Source organism: Palaemon carinicauda, chromosome 36, assembly GCF_036898095.1.
Source record: "Palaemon carinicauda isolate YSFRI2023 chromosome 36, ASM3689809v2, whole genome shotgun sequence".
NCBI lineage: Eukaryota > Metazoa > Arthropoda > Malacostraca > Decapoda > Palaemonidae > Palaemon > Palaemon carinicauda.
In genome coordinates, this window is record NC_090760.1 from 69,014,886 (window position 1) to 69,034,697 (window position 19,812).

Sequence of the window (19,812 nt, forward strand, 5' to 3'; positions counted from 1 at the left end):
TACATCTACATGAGAGGAGCTCATTTTACAGGGTGGCTATCCTCTTTTCAATGCACAGATAAAATATAGATGAAATAAATCATGAATAAACTATTGTATTTACTCTACACTAGACCAGCTCCGTAAGAATATATATATATATATATATATATATATATATATATATATATATATATATATATATATATATATATACACAGTATATATATATATATATATATATATATATATATATATATATATATATATATATATATATATATATATATATGTGTGTGTGTGTGTGTGTGTGTGTGTGTGTGTGTACACATGAATTTATGAAGAAAACTGCAAAATAGTGATTCAAGATTTTGACCAATACCAAACAGCAATATATAGCAACGGTTGCTTAGCAAACTTTTTTATTTTATTTTATAGAAACAAACTCTGCTAACTCTGGAGAATGTTGTGTAGAGAAGTTCATATTTTTGCTCAATTTGAAATAAAGTTAATAACCTCATTCTTCCTAACGTTGATTAGACAGTGAACAATATATCTAAGATTACTTATGTGAGTGATAAAATACTATTATGAAATTGAGACGAATATAAAATAATTTAAACAACATAAGAGTTGGAAACTTAATACCCTTTAACTTGTGTATGGAATTTTGTATGCACCACCCCAACCCCACAATAAATATGGATATCATTGCTAATATCTATTCTTTAAAATCAACAAATTAGCCTTCAGAAATGTTTTTAATAAAACATATCAAGGTAATGTGTAATTATCTTTTACGGATTTAATAAAGATATCAATTAAGTAGTAAAAAAAGTCAAGTAAGTTAGCATAAATGCTGTGTTCTTGAATGGAGAAACTGGCAACTGTTATAAACTACAAAAACGTTCAAATTATTTGATCTCCTGATAATAGTATGAGGTTACTTAACCCATTATGACTTCCACCATGGAAGTTTTAAAATCCAGTCGATTAATATATTCATTTACTTGTCTTTGTCTGTCAGTGGATAGGATTGCATCAGAACCACTTTGACGGATTTTGACGAAATTTCCACCACGTATAGATAGATTTTCGGCCATGGACGACTCCATTAACCTGTGGGGGAGGTCACCAATCTCCGATTGCTCTTGTTCACGATTTATAATTATAAGCGAATAACGTAACAAAATGGAAACTTTAATTTATGTTATTGTATTTGAAGAAATGGGAGACATAGAATAATATAGGCTATAAGTCTGTAGTAAAAACCGTGAATATTTGCAATAGCCAATTAGCGCTCTCAATGATGATGTCATCATTGACCAATGTTGTGTCATCTTTCACGTATCACGTTGCTATTGACAGAATAAAACAGAACTTACTGTTCATAGAATTTTCACAGAAAAATACTGATGAATAGGAAAAGCTGTCAATAAAATCGTATCAAAATGTCAGTGAATATGTTGGTAAAACATCCCGCAAAAGGTTTAAAGATCGCTCATGAATGGCAGAGGCAAGGGACAGTGACATTGCCCTAGAGACTGACCATATATTATATGATCAGCGCCCAAGCCTCCTCTCCACCCAAGCTAGGACCAGGGAGGGGCAGGCAGTGGCTGCTGATGACTCAACAGATAGACCTATAGGCTCCCCCAAACCCCCCACCTTAGCTCACAAGGATGGTAAGGTTGCAGACACTAATGGCACTAATGACTCGAACTCCCGACTGGCAAACACTAGGCAGAGACATTACCAATCAGGCCACAGTAAATAAATTGGCAAAGGATAGTAAAAAGGGAGGTAAAAGTTGGTTAAATATTGATAAAAGCCATGAAAGATTTAGGTAAAAAAAAAAAAAGGCATTTATGTCAGTAAAATGTGAAGTTAGTAAAATTGCAGTTAAGTGCAGTAAAAATGCAAACACAAAGACGGATAAAGCAACATAAAACAGTAAATACAGCTAAAAATAGTAAAAAAAAAAAATGCCATAAACAGTAAAAATGAAACTAAAAGGACTGTAAAAATGCTGGCCAGTGCGGATTAGGAATGGTGTGAGTCTACTCTGATCGTTCTCAGCAAACCTTCCTAGTACGGGTGGCCCTGACTATAATTGATCATGGCGCTGCACAAAACATTTCACCACGTTAAGCTATCCTTCACTCAGAAAGGGTAAGGTATGAGAACTCACGAGTCTCTCTCTCTATCTCTCTCTCTCTCTCTTTAGAGCTGCTTGAAAATTATCTGAGGAGAAGATAAAAGCAATTTAAACCCACAAATCTTAATCATCGATAAGGATAAACTATGACCTACGGAGAAGATAATGATTTTATGAATAAAAATGTATGTAATCAAATCCAAATCGAGCAGTTTTAACCAACTTTATCACAACTTGACAACTCGATACCACTCGACCTTGAAGAAAGAGGGCATGCTTCGAGCCTTTGGCTGAACCCACCTGCTACCAGCTACCAGGATCAGTCTAGTAATGGCTGTTCGCGAGTGGTTGTGTTGTAAGGAACCGTATTTTAATAGTGTTTTTTTTTTATTATTCTCTGATTATTATTATTATTATTATTATTATTATTTGCTAAGCTACAACCCTAGTTGGAAAAGCAGGATGCTATAAGAACCAGGGGCTCCAACAGGGAAAATAGCCCAGTGAGAAAAGGAAAGAAGAAAAATTAAAGTATTTCAGAAACAGTAACATTTAAATACAGATTTTCTGTATAATCTATATAAAACTTACACAAAGCAAGAGGAAGAGAAATAAGATAGAATAGTGTGCCCGAGTGTACCCTCAAGCAAGAGAACTCTAACCCAAGAGACAGTGGAAGACCATGGTACAGAGGCTATGGCACTACCCAAGACTAGAGAACATAGGTTTGATTTTGGAGTGTCCTTCTCCTAGAAGAGCTGATAGTAATAAGTAGGCCTTTATCATTCCACTTCATGTAAAGTTCCGTCAGGTGAGATACTTAGGCCTAGTTTTGTTATCTGTTCATTTCGTAGGTTTTTAATTCTAGTTTTCGATACCAGTTGGTCTTTTCATTTCACCGATTTTATTATATTGTGTTATTTTACCATCGCCTGCTTTACCGACTGCAAGGAATGAATAAATTTCAATTGATTATATATGGATAGGCCTACCTTCAATGAATTCGTGTGAATCAGTTTATCAACAAGAAGTGTATTTTGTTACTCTATCTATACGAAAAGTATTTGAAAATGAGAATTGATGAAATTATCTATTAGTGAATTGTACCACCAAAAAATTGAAAACAAAAATAGTAGGATACACGTGACTACATAGGCCTAAGTTTAAAAGTTACCACAATTTGAAAAAGTTGGAAAAACTTGGAATATCTAAAAATATGCGATAAGATGAAGCAATAATATATCATAAGATATTTCAACAAACTATAAGAATAAGTTGATAGCCAATGAAATGAAGGCGTAAGATATATGGGCCTATTATTATGATGTGTAAATGTCGAACGTTGAATTACTACGGAGATAGTGGTAGGCCTACACATTACATGTATATTATAATGACACTCGAGAAAGTATAATCTATCTATAGTGACAGTAATGATGAATACAGTTGTATGGCTTTATAGCCAAATAAAATTATGGGATAATAATAATAATAATAATAATAATAATAATAATAATAATAATAATAATAATAATAATAATAATAATAAAGAAGGGCATTTCAGGTTATATAGAGTAGAACTTGTGGTGTGGTCAGGAATGGTAAATAAAAAAGAAAAAAAAATGAACAGTGAATAAATAAGATATATTGAGAGAGAGAGAGAGAGAGAGAGAGAGAGAGAGAGAGAGAGAGAGAGAGAGAGAGAATTAGTGTAATGAACGACTGTTTTATCGTGAGGAAGACTGTATAATTACAGTAGTTTATTTACGTTTATTTGAGGGTGAATATTTCAAGAGATGTGTATTTGATCTCTGTATACAGAAGAGTATACAATATTGTTTATCTTTGCTTAAAGTGGTTGTGAATGATAGAATCAGTTTACTATCTATTTTGATTGTAGCAATGAATAGGCATAAGAGATGAAGATGTGGTCTATTTTCATTATCAATATTATTATTATTATTAGCTAAGTATATATATATATATATATATATATATATATATATATATATATATAAAATTCTTATATATATGTATATATATACATATAAATATCTATATAAATGTAATATATATAAATGTATATATATGTATGTATATATACAGTATATATATATATATATATATATATATATATATATATATATATATATATATATACACACATATATATATTAATATATATGTATAAATGTATATATAAGTATATATATAATATATACTGTATATATAAATGTATATACATAGATAGATAGATAGATAGATAGATATATACAAGCTTTGCGTATTTTGTATGTTAAGTTTCAGTGTGGTTTGTAAATGCCTCTGTATTAGTTTGACAAACCGATAGTCTAGATACAGAAAAAGATTAGGCCCAGAACACTCCTCTGGAGTACCCCTCGGTTTAAAGGTTCATATGATGAATAAGAATGTCTAATTTGCACACAGCAGTTTATGTCAGTCAAGTATAGTCTTTAAGGTACTCAAAGGCATGATCTTCAATACCGAAGGACCGTAAATCATTTAATAGCAGTTCATCCACAGCTGTATTAAAAGGGGTAAATCAGCTCCAGTATATGCCGTTTAGCTAGATCCAACCTTGGCCAACTGGTGAGCTGCTAGTCTGGGCTCGACCCACTGACCTTAAAACACGAATCTATAAATGAAAGAGTAGGCCTAGTCAATTACTAAAGGTATTAGATAAATAGAAAGTTAACTTCTTAAAATATTATATTTTAATTTTTAATTACTTCTCTAATTTCCTTTCCTCAATTGGCTATTTACCTTGTTGGAGACCTCGGGCTTATGGCACCCTGCTTTTCCAACTAGGGTTGTAGCTTAGCATCTACTACTACTACTACTACTACTACTACTACTACTACTACTACTACAACAACAACAACAACAACTACTACTACTAATAATAATAATAATAAAGTAAGGATTTGCCTTTTAACCTTTCCGTTTGTCCAATGGAAAAGATATATCATACGAAGAAACTCGTTTGTACCCACATTAGTTGAGTCCAGTCAGATACTGTTATCTGTTTGTGTACTTAAGTGAGGCCGGTGTTTAAGTGATAAGGATCTTACTAATTGTTTGATATTAGATTAGGTCCTACGGCTTCCCCATTTTTTAGTTTATAATTATATTAGTTATTTTAACGTTGTTACTGTTCTTAATATATTTTCATTGTTCATTGCTTCTCGTTTAGTTTATATATTCCCTTATTTCCTTTTCTCACTGGATATTTTTTTAGAGCCCTTGGGTTTATAACATCCTGCTTTTCCAACTAGGGTTGTAGCTTAGCTAATAATAATAATATTAATTCCAAGCATCTTATACTTAAATATGCTGATGTCAGCAGAGACGCTATAGTGAATCCACCAATGGAAATAAATCCTTTTTGAACTTTCAGTTTAACATCCAACTGCTACAATGAAATCGGTTCACATTGGGGCGAACATTCTCAGGAGGAGCACCATAGGCCTACGTAGATCTGCTTCTATACACACTGCGGGATCCCCAGGCACGTAAGTTTATCCTATTTCTATTTCAGGAAGAATTATTAGTTTCTATCTATCTGGCCTGTAATGAAAGAATCTAATGATTGCTATGCGGCTTTCTCTGAAGGCTCAAGAATAACCAAATTACGGGATCTTTGGCAGAATTGGCCCAAAATTTTAAAATGCAGGACCAGTTTCAAATGGAGAAATTATGGATGAAACGAAAAGTATTTACGGGTAGTTAAAACGACCTAGAATTTCTTGAAGAAATGAATTACAGTCACAATTAATCTTTGTTCCGTTACAACTTTCTTCTTTAAGTAGGAAAGATGATTAAATCAAGACTGAGCTGGTTTAGCCAAAAAAACTTTATCGTGAGGTGTCAATGACCCTCCGCTTGTTAGTGGGGTAGCGGGGGTAGCCTAAACACCACGCACAGTCTCACACACTCGCCCATTGATATTAGCTATTCTTCACTTTTGATTTGACTATGATTGAGCGCAGACATTCAATATCGCCCTTTCCTGGTGTACCTTACCTAATTCACTGGCTGCAATCATGTGGCTTTATTCTGGCATATCAGGCCGTTCTTGCAGCACATTTGTCGGCCAAGGAGACGGATCCTCACCGGCTTTACCCTTCATACAGACGACACTCCTGCAATGAGGATTTTCCTATGATGCGTGTCATGAGTGGCCATCCTTCTATTGGTTGTGGTACATGTACAATAGACATAAGGAGAAAAACACCTAATAGGGATTCTTTGCCTTCGGGTTCATCTTTGAAGTCGAAGAAATCCAGAGTTTTCTCCTGTGGCTAGTACTCTCCCGTCTGCCTTTTCCTGTTCAGTTTCCTACAGAGACCTATTGAACTAGAGCAATGGTCATTTAACCCTTAGACAACCTTTTGGCCAGGACCCATGGCTTCCCTTAGAAAAGTAACGACAGCTTCCCCTGTGGCCTTCCTTGAGGCTTTCAGGTTCCCTGCACTAAGTAACTACTTTTGGAGATATTGACACTAGGGGCACAGTAGGAGCGCACATCTGCCTCTGCAGGGATTGACCTCGACCCTTGCCACTCCCCACCCCCCAACCGAGCTGCAGGAGGGGAGTTCCTTTCAGCCAGTATTATGCCTTTAGTGGACACATCCTTTGCAGTTTATTGCCTACCTGAGAAACTGCAGGCTGGTTCTCGCCATAATTTTAGCCAAGCATACTCACCCTGTGGAGTGAGAGTGCATGCTGGGTCCGCTCAGCCTGAAGTTCCTTGTAAACCTCATTCTAATGAGCATGCCGTCCATTTGCGGTCCTTTGGCAGATGCTCGTCACCACAAGAGGTCATCTCGCTCGAGTGGTCTCTGCCATGCACTAGCTTTCCAGAGCTAAACTTCCCACTGCCAAGGGTGCTTTCAACCATGCCACATTGTTATCGAGAGCTTCTGCGAGTATCACGAGCGTGCAGCATTCCGGGCTCTCACCTTGGGCGAGTACTTCTTTGGGAGTTCTGCCTGTTTGGTTAGGTGATGCATTGCAACATCTGCAATCGTTTCCTACCAAACCAGCCTTCCCTTGGTTGCCACCATACAAATGCACTCATTCTCAACAGGACAAGCACGAGGTGCAAGCTTTTGGTAAACCCTTTGTGAGCTCTCTTGCAAGTGTTCGTGCAACAGTGAGCATAGCCCAGTGTTCACCCTAATTCTAATCTGGACCAATGCCAATGGCATTTGTCTCCTTCGTTATCTAGATGACTGGTTGATTCTAGCAGACTCGGTAGACACTTCTCCACTGAGACAGGTTCCTTAAATTTTGCTTCAGCCTGGGGGTCATGGTAAACTTCGAGAGGGCTTGTATGCAACCATTTTAAAATTTGGTATATCCAGGTATACAAATAAACACCTGATTAGGAAAAGTTTTCCCATCACAGCGCAGAATCAAAAGATTGAAGGAAGTGGCTTATTCCTTTCTGTCACAAGGCTCTCTACAAGCCCACCTGTGGCAACGACTATTGGGGCACCCAACGTCCTTGAAGCTGGTCCCCAATGGCCACCTTCGCATTCAGTTACTTCAATGGTAGGTAAAGGTGTCTGGTTTCAGTTCCAGTTTCATCAACAGAACATCAGTCAGGCAAGCCCAAACCCCCACTGCAGTGCCCAGCAACAGCAGTGGCCTCCCAAGTAAACAGCTTAAACTCACGGTCCTGGGTGGGGATCGATCTGCTACCATGTGAATCCTAGGCAAACATGATACTACTGTACAAACCAGGATTTTTTTTATTTTATTTGTTTTTAACCATATTAAGACCTGGTCTCAGAGTAGGGTCCATCCGGAGTTGCTTATTCCGGTGAAGTCAGAGCAGAAGAAAGACTTGAGTTAGTAGATAATAGATTCCAACCCTCTCAAATGGGTAGATCTTGTTTCTCGTTCCCTGGATTTGATGCTCTCCACGGATACATCAAAAGGAGGGTGGGGGGGGGACCACCCGTTACTGCACATGGCCTCTGGACTTGTCAGACTCCAATCGGCAATGCCACATAAACCTCCTGGAATTGAAGGCAGCCTTCGTAGCTCCTCAGCACTTTCAACAGCTGCTTTCAGGCCACTTCATAGTGTTGATTAACAAAAACACGACAGTGGTAGCATACCTACACAAGCAAAGAGATACTTTTTCATGGCAGCTATGCCATTTTGCTATCAAGATTCTGCAATAGACAAAAACAGCACGATTTCCCTGTCAGCCTGGTTCATTCCAGGCAAGAAGGACATTCTGGCAGACTATCCAAGCAGGAAGACTAAGATAATTGGTTCAAAATGGTCTTTATATCCCCGGATATCCAATAAACTCACAACTTTCTGTGGTCCGCCACTAATACCCTGTTCACGCCGTCTCTCAACCAGAAGCTTCTGGTGTACTACTCGGCAGTACCAAACCAACAGGTGGCATTCAAGGATGCCTTTCAACACCCATGGGACAATTTAGTTGTGTGCATTCTCCTCAACAAGGTGAGATCATCATACAATCTATCAATGACTCTCATAGCCCCACTGTGGCAGCAAGCAGAATAAATTCTAATTCTGCTGACAGAGGTCCCTGGGGAGCTTCTTCCCTTACACAACCTTCTTCAATAACCACATGGCAAAATTTTTACAAAAGTCTCATCCCTACAACACACATGGTGGTTATCTAGCATCTCCTCTGTCAGAGAGGTTTTTGTGCCTAGTGGCGAAACATATGTATTGATAACTCAGGAGGATGGCCATCACCTTCCCCCTAGAAGTCACCAGCAATCAAAAGTGTAGAGTAGCTACTGGATAAGTGTGTGAGCGGGGTGGCTGGTCTAATCTCCGCTAACTAGAAGAGGGTCATTAACATCTTGCTCACATTGAATCATCTCTCCTACATAAAAACGAAGGTTTGCATCGTTAGAAAAAATCCAAATTACTTCCACATTTGTTATTTTAGAGAAAATGGACTACACTTTTTGTGAAAATGCAACCAGCCAAATTCTCATAAGGTTTCGTAAATTCCCTCGAATTCTCATAAATTCATTTGTGTCAAGTGTGAACATACGTCTTCTAGTAATAGCTGTGCTTACTAACCATTACTTGTTTCCAATTCGTCTTGTGCGGGTAATTAATTGAGATTGACTAGAAGGGCATAGATCAGATTTTTGTGCCTCCCATTCTTTGATTCCATCTTATTTTCATCTAATCCCGGTTTTCATTAATTTTCATAATACGGTTAACAACAATAAACTCAGTCATTTCTAGTCCACTGCAGGACAAATGCCTTAGACATGTCCTTATTCATGTCTGGGGTTTGGCTAGTTTTCATCACAACACTGGCCAGTTGCAGATTGGTGATGGTGGGAGACTTTCTGATCGCTCAAACCAACCTAGTATGCGTGGCCCTGACTCAATACAGGTTTCCTCATCATGGCAATACACAAACCTTTTCACCTTGTTAAGGTACCCCCGCTCAGAGAGGGGCATATATATATATATATATATATATATATATATATATATATATATATATATATATATATATATATATATATATATATGTATGTATGTCATTGAAGCAATTATTTTTACGATTGAGTTAACACTTATATTTGCACTAGTCTTGCGTATTTACTTATTTGCATGTTAGTTCTTTCATTTATTTCCCAGGAAAGAGAAAAATGGGGTCTACAGTCCATTTCCTTCTGTCGAACTGCCCAATGCCACTGTTCCCGACTTGCTCTTTAGCAGGGCAAAGAATTGGTCAACAATGGATGCCATAGTGAGTATGGGAATCTGTGGGAGAGGAAAGACCCCAATCTGAAGGTGTTAATTTTTTCCTATATTTCTAACATAATTGATGTTATCATTTTCACAGTAAAGTTAATAACTCATTCTTTATCTTTACCAGGAATGTGGGATCACAGGGCGTAAATACACATACGGTGGTATGATCGACCGTGCCCTCCGGTGGGGCGCCGTAGTCAACAAGGTCTTGCCCTCTGTATCACGGAAGAATGTAGTCATCTATTGCCAAAATGGCCCCGAATTTCCGATCGTCGTTTTGGGCACAATGGCCGTCGGGGGTATGATCACCACCATAAACCACAACTATACTGCTGGTGAGTTAGAGAGAGAGAGAGAGAGAGAGAGAGAGAGAGAGAGAGAGAGAGAGAGAGAGAGAGAGAGTGTGTGTGTGTGTGTGTCTGTCTTGTGAATAGTTTAATGCTAGATGAGTGAGAATTTGGTTAGAGTCCTGTAATTTTCATCTCTGACTCTCTCTTCATCTGCAATTCATAACATCCGAATAGCAACCTACTATCCTGGATTTCTATAAAATGTATCCATACTTCTCCCACCAGATTCAATTCATGAATTTTCAAAATCCATTCTTTAGCTTCTGCTAGAAACCCCAAATCACTTCATGTGTGGATGCAGCTATATATACGAAGATATGGTGTACATCCAGGATCGTGATAGCTAGACAAATTCAACCTGTTTTAACCTTAAACATCTTTTAAGCTTAACCGAGGCCTTAATGCTCATTGTGTAACATCTTTTGTAATATCTACACATGAGCAGAGATCTTGACGTATTAGTCATTAGTAAAACAGTTCTATAAAATAGGCACGAGTCGCCATTTCCTGTCTCCTCCCCCATTTTGACACCACACACTCGGGTATAATTGTGTATGCATACCTATAAACACTAATATACGCATACACTCTTATAGTCTGTGTTAATTTTTACCTTAAGGTATCTTGCTAAATCTATTTTCTCTCCACCAGACGAAGCTTATAGACAGATCGAAGACTGCGATGCCGAATTGGTGGTTGTGGACCCCTCGATGGAGCGACTCCTTCGTCAGGTTCTGACAAAGTTAAATCTTCAGATTCCTGTCTTCGTCAATGGCCCGTCCGAATTCGGCAGCCCCAATTTTCAAGAAATCATTGAAGATGACAGTAAACCTTTTGCTGAAGTCGCAGAGGTGAGGATATGCCTGTATACACACACACACACACACACACACACACACACACACACACACACACACACATATATATATATATATATATATATATATATATATATATATACACAAATATTTTAGTGTATATTTTGTTTCCACATATATGAATAAAATATTTCTATTTTTCACTTTTTTTTATTGGTGTTTCATCTTTTTTTCATTTATTTATTAATTTTTCTTTAAATTAATGACCACCATTGCACATTACGATTTATAATTATTTCTTATAATAAATCTTAATAGCATTATGTAAGATCTTTTTTATATAGTATATTTGAAAAAAAAAATATTTTCTTGCTATTATCTTGATTTATTTAAACTCAATTCAGTTACATTTCAGAGATTTAATCCATTATTCCAAAATTCTTTCAACGTCATTCAACATATCGAGAATTTCTCGCTTATTTTAATCTCTACTTAAAATAACCCTTCAATATTTTTCTCATATCTACTCAGCAATTCACAGAATCTCGCTTTACCTCATCATATAAATTCCAAGCAATGAATCAATTTGACATAAAATATTCCAAGCATTATCGCCAACCCTCTGATCTGTAGTATTTCATAGACTGTAGTTTCATCAACACTAATAATAAACCTCATTCAAGTTACTCCTCTCAATGTCCCAGATGCATCCAGAATCCATCGCCATGATGCTGTACTCGAGTGGCACCACAGGGAAGCCGAAAGGCGTGGCACTCTCCCACCGGGCTTTTACTAATAACATGGTCATGTTCACACAGCCCAATATCTTTGCCTACAAGGAGACCACAGGTGAGAGAGAGAGAGACAGACAGACAGAGATAGAGAGGGGCAGTAGCATAGCTAAATTGGGGCAATGGGTGTGGTCCGCCGCTGGCGACGATTCTATGGGGGCGTCACTGTGTGGTCTCCTGAAGGCTATAATCCTGTACAGGCTATAATAGTAATTTCAATGTCGGGAGGCTACTCGCAGTTGACGGACCTTTTCAATTTCTATTAGATATTTTACAATAGCTACATATAGCGCTTCAGTACAATATTATCATGTTTTTCTTATCGCGTAACATGCGGAAACAAATATTTTAAGATACTTTTCTTATGCAGCATTTATATTGCAAATGAGTAATAAAGAATATATTAATTTCATTATTAACATTATTATTAAAAATACTTAGCTGAGTACCAAGAGAACATCCTGGGCATCATGCCCTTCTACCACATCTACGGGACACGTCATAAATATGTTCAACCTGTACGTGGGTGCCAAGACAGTGTCCTTACCTGCCTTCACGCCCCAAGACTTCATCAGGATCATAAGGGACTTCAAGGTAATACGGGTTTTCAGTGTATTTTGGACTATTTGATAAGCAAAAATTTGCAAGAGGATTTATTTTGGAGGGAGGACCACATGGTAATTATAAATTTTTAACAGTAATTGGGGACCTGGAGGGAGGACCACTAGGTAATTATAAATTTTTAACAGTAATTGGGGACCTGGAGGGAGGACCACTAGGTAATTATAAAATTTTAACAGTAATTGGGGGCCTGGAGGGAGGACCACTTGGTAATTATAATTTTTTAACAGTAATTGGGGGCTATAAGTTATTAAGATTGAGTGTGATTGGGATCACAAGGCATTACGTAATGTATTTGGTGTGTGATAGGGTCCACAAGATAACAAAAATTACAAGATTAATTCAGGGACCTGATAGAATTAGGGCCTTCAGTATCATTTGAACCACAATGTTAACAGAATTTTGAGTGTAATTTGGACATAATGACTGCAATATCAAAATCAATTGGGATCATATGGTAATTTGAGTTTTTATTTCAATTCCAATGATAGAATTAATTTAATTGAAATTCTTTCTGGGTGAATTCGACTATAAGGTCATTTGGTCTTCTATTAGGGAGGGGGGACCTTAAGATAATCTAAAATTAACCCAAAACCATAAGGTAATTTAGTTTTTAATGCAAAATAATTCAAGAAACAATTATTTTCAGTGTCACTGGGCCTGTAAAGCAATCTGAATTTTCTCTACCTTTATGACCTCAAGATAAATGTGGTTATTACTGTAATGGGTACCACAATGCAACTTTGAATTTTTTAGTATGATTCATACCACAAGGTAATTGAGATTCAGTGAATTAGAATGTTAAAGTAATTATGATTTTATAGTTAATTTGAACTTTAATTTCATTAAGTTTCCATCAGTCAGAACCAAAAGGTAATTGAAGTATTCTGTTTAATGGCTATCTTCAATTAAGTTGTTCATATCAATTGAGATTGAAGGGTTGCTCAAATAACATATTAATTTTAGGTCGAGGTGGTCCACCTGGTACCTCCGATGCTCAACTTTTTGATAAAGTCTCCAGCTGTGACCTCTGAGGACTTGACCAGTATGCGATGCGCTATGTGTGCAGCTGCACCTGTACCTCCCTCCAGTGCTGTGGCGCTGAAGGAAAAAGCTCCAAACCCCATTTTGTTCCAGGAAGGTAAGACATGGCACTGAAGGAGAAAGTGACAACCCCATTTTGTTCAGGAAAGGTAAGACATGGTGCTGAAGGAGAAAGTGCCTAACCCCATTTTGTTCCAAGAAGGAACGACATGGAACTGATGGAGAAAGTGCCAGCCCCATTTGGTTCCAGGAAAGTAAGATATGGCACTGAAGGAGAAAGCACCCAGCCCCATTTTGTTCCAAGAAGGTAAAACATGGTGCTAAAGAAGAAAGTGCCCCACCCCATTTTGTCCAGGAAGGTAGGACATGGTGCTGAAGGAGATAACACCAAACACATTTTGTTCCAGGAAGGTAAGACATGGCACTGAAAACTAGAAAATGCCCAACCCCATTTTGTTCTACGAAGGTAAGACTTTTCACTGAAGGAGAAAGTGCCAACCCCATTTTGTAACAGAAAGGTAAGACATGGAGCTGAATGAAAAAGTGCCCAACCCCATTTTGTTCCAAGAAGGTAAGACTTGGTGCTGAAGGATAAAACGACCAACACCATTTTGTTCCAGAAAGGTAAGACATGGCTCTGAAGAAGAAAGCAACCAACCCCATTCTGTTCCAAAGAGTAAGACATGGCGCTGAAGGAGAAAGTAATCAACCCCACTTTGTTCCAGGAAGGTAAAACATGACACTGAAGGAGAAAGGGCCCAAACTTATTTTGTTCCAGGAAGGTAAGACATGGTGTTGAAGGAGAAAATGCCCAACTCATTTTGTTCTAGGAAGTTAAGACATGGCACTGAAGGAGAAAGCACCCAATCCCATTTTGTCCCAAAAAGATAAGACATGGCGCTGAAGAGGAAAATGCCCAACCCCATTTTGTTCCACAAAGGTAAGACATGGCACTGAATAAGGAAGTGCCCAACCCAACTTTGTTCCAGAAAGGTAAGACATGGCCCTGAAGAAGAAAGCGCCCAAGCTCATTTGGTTCCACGAATGTAAGATATAGCGCTGAAGAAAACACCAAACCCCGTTTTGTTCCACAAAGATGAGACATGGAGCTGAGGGAGAGAGCGTCCAACCCCAATTTTTCCAAGGAAGGTAAGACATGGCACTGAAGGAGAAAATGCCCAACCATATTTTGTTCTAAGAAGGTAAGACATGGCGCTGAAAGAAAACATCCAACCCCATTTTGTTCCGTGAAGGTAAGGCATGGATCACACTGAAGGAGAAGGTGCCCTACCCTACTTTTTTCCAGGTAGGTAACAGAATGCAATGTTATTGTTACTTTTACCTTATTGTTGTGGGGTCTTCAAGAATACAGAGAATTTCCAGGGGAAATTTGTTTTAAATCATATAACTAAGAACAATGGTAGAGGGTAAAAGAATGTAAAATCTTAAGGTAATGTTCGAAGAGATAGCAGCATATCAAACTTTAGAATAAAGCATTGCTTCAAATTAAAGAAGTGGGTGTTTCAGGGTATAACACAAATGATGCTCCATCCTATGGTAAAGCAAGTTTAAGTTATGATACTGCTTTTAAAACAAACAAAAGCTCCTTTCATGAACTTTTCCATCTTTCCCCCAGGCTTTGGAATGACAGAAGCACTAGGGACGCACATGACTCCCTTGAATGAAGAGAGGATCGGGTATTGCGGGAAGTTGGTTTCGAACATGGAGGGTAAGGTGGTCGACCTTGAAACTGGCGAGGCTCTGCCCGAAGGACAGAGGGGAGAGCTGTGCATTAGGTCGCCCTCGGTAAGTATCTTTCACTCCTGATAATCCTAATACAATGCATTTCTAATCTTGCAGATGTTAAATATGGATATGTATTTTGTTTATCATAGCCTCTGAACTAGCACAGAGGTAACACGTTTACTTTGCAATTGCATAGTGACATATTGAAACTCGCCTCGGATAACTGTTCACTAGGGAGGTTACTCCTGTGGTTGTGCTTGCCCAGCTAACTTCCTAGTGCAAATCTCTTGGGATGATGCTGGAACTAAAACTAAATTAATTAAAGAAATCATTTTTAATCTTTTATAGCTGAACTGGGGACCCACAGATTAGCAATCACTGTGAACTCAACTAAACAAGATGTATTTTCTGAAAAAATTTGAATGTCCTAAAAGGCCTGGACTACCAGGAGATGGATATTGTTGTCGGTGCACCATACAATGTATATTGTAAGCATTACTGACGGGGCTTTGCAGCATCCATTTGTCCCTAGGTTTTACCCATTTTTTGGCTTTCTGCTTTACCGTAGATCCCTTTCCTTTATTCAATCTCGTCTTCTTCCTTGCAGATGATGTCGTATTACCACAAGAACCCACAAGCTACGGCAGAGACAATCGATTCCGAGGGCTGGCTCCACACAGGAGATGTCGCGATTCACGAGGACGGATTTTTCAGCATCGTGGACCGGATCAAGGAGCTCATCAAGGTCAAGGGCTCTCAGGTAGGATCACTAAGTCAATGATGAACCCAAGCAGGTCATAAGATCTCAGGTAAGGTTAGTGTACTCTTGTAAAGGTAGCAGTTTGGTACTGTCATTACACCTAAAGTGGCATATTGTATGTATGACTTAGGGATCTTTGAAGCATCCATCGACCCATAGCTGCACTTGTTTTTCAGCCTTTTACAAGACCTCTAGTCCAGCAATTTATTTTCCACTTTGGTATCCAGTCTCTTATAACCTTTACTTTAAAGTACAACTGGGGAGGTTTTCCTACATATGCACCAGGTTTTGTAAGAGCAATGAATATACAGATGGTTTTGCTCAGAATAACTGAAAAGGATTTCCAATTTGCACGATAAATTCTTTTTTATTTTCTATAAATGTTTCTGTTCCATAATCCAAAGATGCAGCTGGTCTTTGAATAAAAAAAAAAACTTGTGAAAAATCTATATATCAAATACCAAAATTTGAGATTTTAAGACATTTGATTCTATTTCTAAGTTAATACAATAAAAGGACTTGGTTTTGTAATTGTCTAAAACTCAAGTTGGTGAAAATAATAATTCTGAACTTTTTGTAAGTGAGCAGGGAATTTAAATCAACTTTAAGATATCAAAAAAAATAAAAAATCAGGTCTACTATTTCATTGGTATCGTCACGTATTTCCTTCAGCTATTTTTCTAACCCTAGGTTTCTCCTTCCGAACTGGAAGAAGAACTTATCAAACATCCTGCCGTGCTAGACGTGGGCGTGGTAGGAGTCGAGGACGAGCGAGCGGGGGAGTTACCAAGGGCCTACATAGTTAAAAAGGCGGAGGTCACATCCGAGGACATCATGAACTACTTGAAGGATAAGGTGGCGCCCTACAAGCAGTTAAAAGGAGGCGTTAGGTTTCTGGATGCCTTGCCCAAGAATGCCACAGGGAAGTTACTCAGGAGAGAATTGAAGGAAATGGCTGCCAAGGACCCCCAGGGGTAGGGATGGCTTTCTAGAAGTGGTTTCTGATATGCATTAAGTTGTAGGTCAATTGTAAGGATCTGTGTTACAGACTAGTTCCAAGGATTTTCTTGAGGAAAATCTTCCAAAATTCATTAAGTTGTAGGTGAACTGTAAGAATCTTTGTGTTACTGCCTGGCTCCAAGGATTCTCTTGAGGACTTAAGAAATTGTTTGCAAAACTCATTAAATTGTAAGTAAATTGTAAGGAAATATACATTACAGTCTGGCTTCAAGGATCCTCTTAAGGATTTAAGAAATGACTTCCAAGATTCATCAAGTTGTAAAGACAATTGTAAGGATCTTGTGTTACAGCCTGGCTCCAACGATCATCTTGAGGATCTAAAAAAATATTTTGGTGATATATCAGTTAAATGCTGATAAAGTTATGAAATATTTGTAAAAAATAGTAAAAGTTTTGGTAATATAGCATTAAAATGGTGTTAAAAGTAGTAAAAAAAATGGAAAAAGAAGTGAAAATCTTGATAGAAATCAGTAAAATTACTGAGGAAATGCAATAAAATGTTGGATAAAAGGATAGTAATATTTTCGTAAAAAAGATATTTGCTGGTAAAGGCCATAAAATACTGTTCAAAGGTCAATTAAGATTCTGGTTATAATAGAGCTGTAAACTGCTGGTTAACACGAAGTAGAAATGCTGGTAAATAAGTAGTAAAATACTAGAAATAGCAGTAAAATAGCCTTGTGAGGAAAAGAAACAATGAAATAAATGCAATACAAGAAAAGTAATGCCGCTTAAAAAGGCATTAAAATTCTGGCCAAGACCAGTAAAAATGCTGGCAAAAGGGAAGTAAAATGGTGCTAAAAGGCTGATTCACACCTGACACTCACACGCACACTCACGTGCACGCAATTGATCGCGCTCAAATATTCTTTAATGATAAACAGGCAGAGTATTCAAACCATCCAGTCAATCATTTTCGCTCAACTCCAGTCATGGTCACAGTCAAGCTCACGATCAAAGCAAAAGATATTTTGAACGTGCTCAAACTTGAGCGAGAGCAAGAGCTTGAGCTTGAGTGTAAGGTGTGAAAACATTTTTTCAGTCGCAGTCAGCTCTTTGTGTGGGCAGGACGTGAATGAAAGTTGTTCTTTTATTTAAACATTGCAGGGATGAGTCAACAAAGCAAAAAACAGTATATGAAACTTTATTGCTTTTTAAGCAAATTTCTATTTTCAGTTCAAACAGGAAGGTTCGTTTTTTTATTTAGCCCTATACTGAGTCCAGAGATGGACAGAATATTTGCATAGCATTTGCGAATATAATTATATTTGATAATAAATTCATTAATAAATTTTGTGTTTTTTTTTTCTACCTTAAACATACAGCCAATCTTTCTCTTGAAGATATCGATTCTCTGAAATAGGTGTCTTCCTTCATTATATCTGATCCAATTTTGGACAAAATCTACTCGAATGTCCCTTTTGGCATGCGGAAACAATTAAAGAATTTTTCTTCGTCATCTATAAGATGGGGATATAAAGTGTTATATTCTCCTTCACTCTTCACAAGCATAGGATGCACCCTAAATCTCCTCCTTTTTCTCTCTCCCTCTTCCTCATCCAGCGCTATAGCTATACCCGCTAATTCTAGAGCCGAAAAATCACACATGGTTCACCAATGTCAACACAAAACAAACTGAGCTCAGGAGAGCTTGAGCGGCATATGTGAACACACCAGTAAAATGAGCTGAGTGAGAGCTTGACCGTGACTCGGGCGTGAGCGTGAGTGTCAGGTGTGAATCAGCAGGGTTGATGGCGTCAGAAGCGGGAAAACAGGACGCCATTTTATATCCAGCAGCCAGCACCCAGCAGGCAAGCACATCGTACTGGCGGTTCAGACTGATGTTCTCTCTCTCTCTCTCTCTCTCTCTCTCTCTCTCTCTCTCTCTCTCTCTCTCTCATACTGACAAAAGAATATTTTATTAATAAGATTATAGGCAACAACTGAGAGACATGGTTTTGTATTACAAGATTATGTTAATGTAAATCATTATACGATGCAGTAGTACCCTCTCTCTCTCTCTCTCTCTCTCTCTCTCTCTCTCTCTCTCTCAATACCGAGTAAAGTATAATAATGCAAATAAGATTACTTAGGTAAGAGAATCAATATATTTACAAATTAAAGCTTATAAGATGTGTTATTGTAGAATGATTAATCCAGGTTTTTAATAGAAGTGCAGTTACCCTTCAAGTTGAAGAACCTAACAGAGAATAAATTGAGAGATGAGACAAACGCAGCAGGTGGAAAATGAATTTGCACTCGATAGAATTTTCAAATATTTCACGCCTTTTGTTTACTGTGTGCACAATATGCCATGTATGGTTATTCATGTATGATTTTGCGTTTATTGAACATGAATTCATGTTTTTGTTCATGTTTTTCTGCATCTGCATACTCCATTCATTATTGTTACTCTTCATGTGATTATAGCCTAGCTTCTACACTGTATAATTTTTTTTCTCCATCCGATATGCTATTGGAAGCAAAATTAGGCCTACTACAATGTTATGAGGACATTGCTGTATCTTTATTGTTACTTTGTCAATCGTCTTACGTATCTTAATAACATATTCGGGGTCGAGTATGATATTTTTTATCGTAGTATTGCTTTCTAATAATAATAATGTCATATGAATGCTGGTAAAAAGGCAGGGAACATACTGGCAAAAAGGCAGCAGAAATGCTATATGAATGCTGGTAAAAAGGCAGAAAACACTGGAAAAATGGC

General features: G+C 37.6%; 1 protein-coding gene and 1 pseudogene across 1 annotated transcript in view; one reads left to right on the top strand and one right to left on the bottom strand.

The window, feature by feature from the left end:
- LOC137628880 (uncharacterized) overlaps positions 1-19,812 on the bottom strand; it is a 403,929-nt gene that overhangs the window by 155,448 nt on the left and 228,669 nt on the right. The gene's annotated exons all lie outside the window — the stretch shown is intronic.
- Positions 2,915-18,345, top strand: LOC137628877 (uncharacterized; annotated as a pseudogene).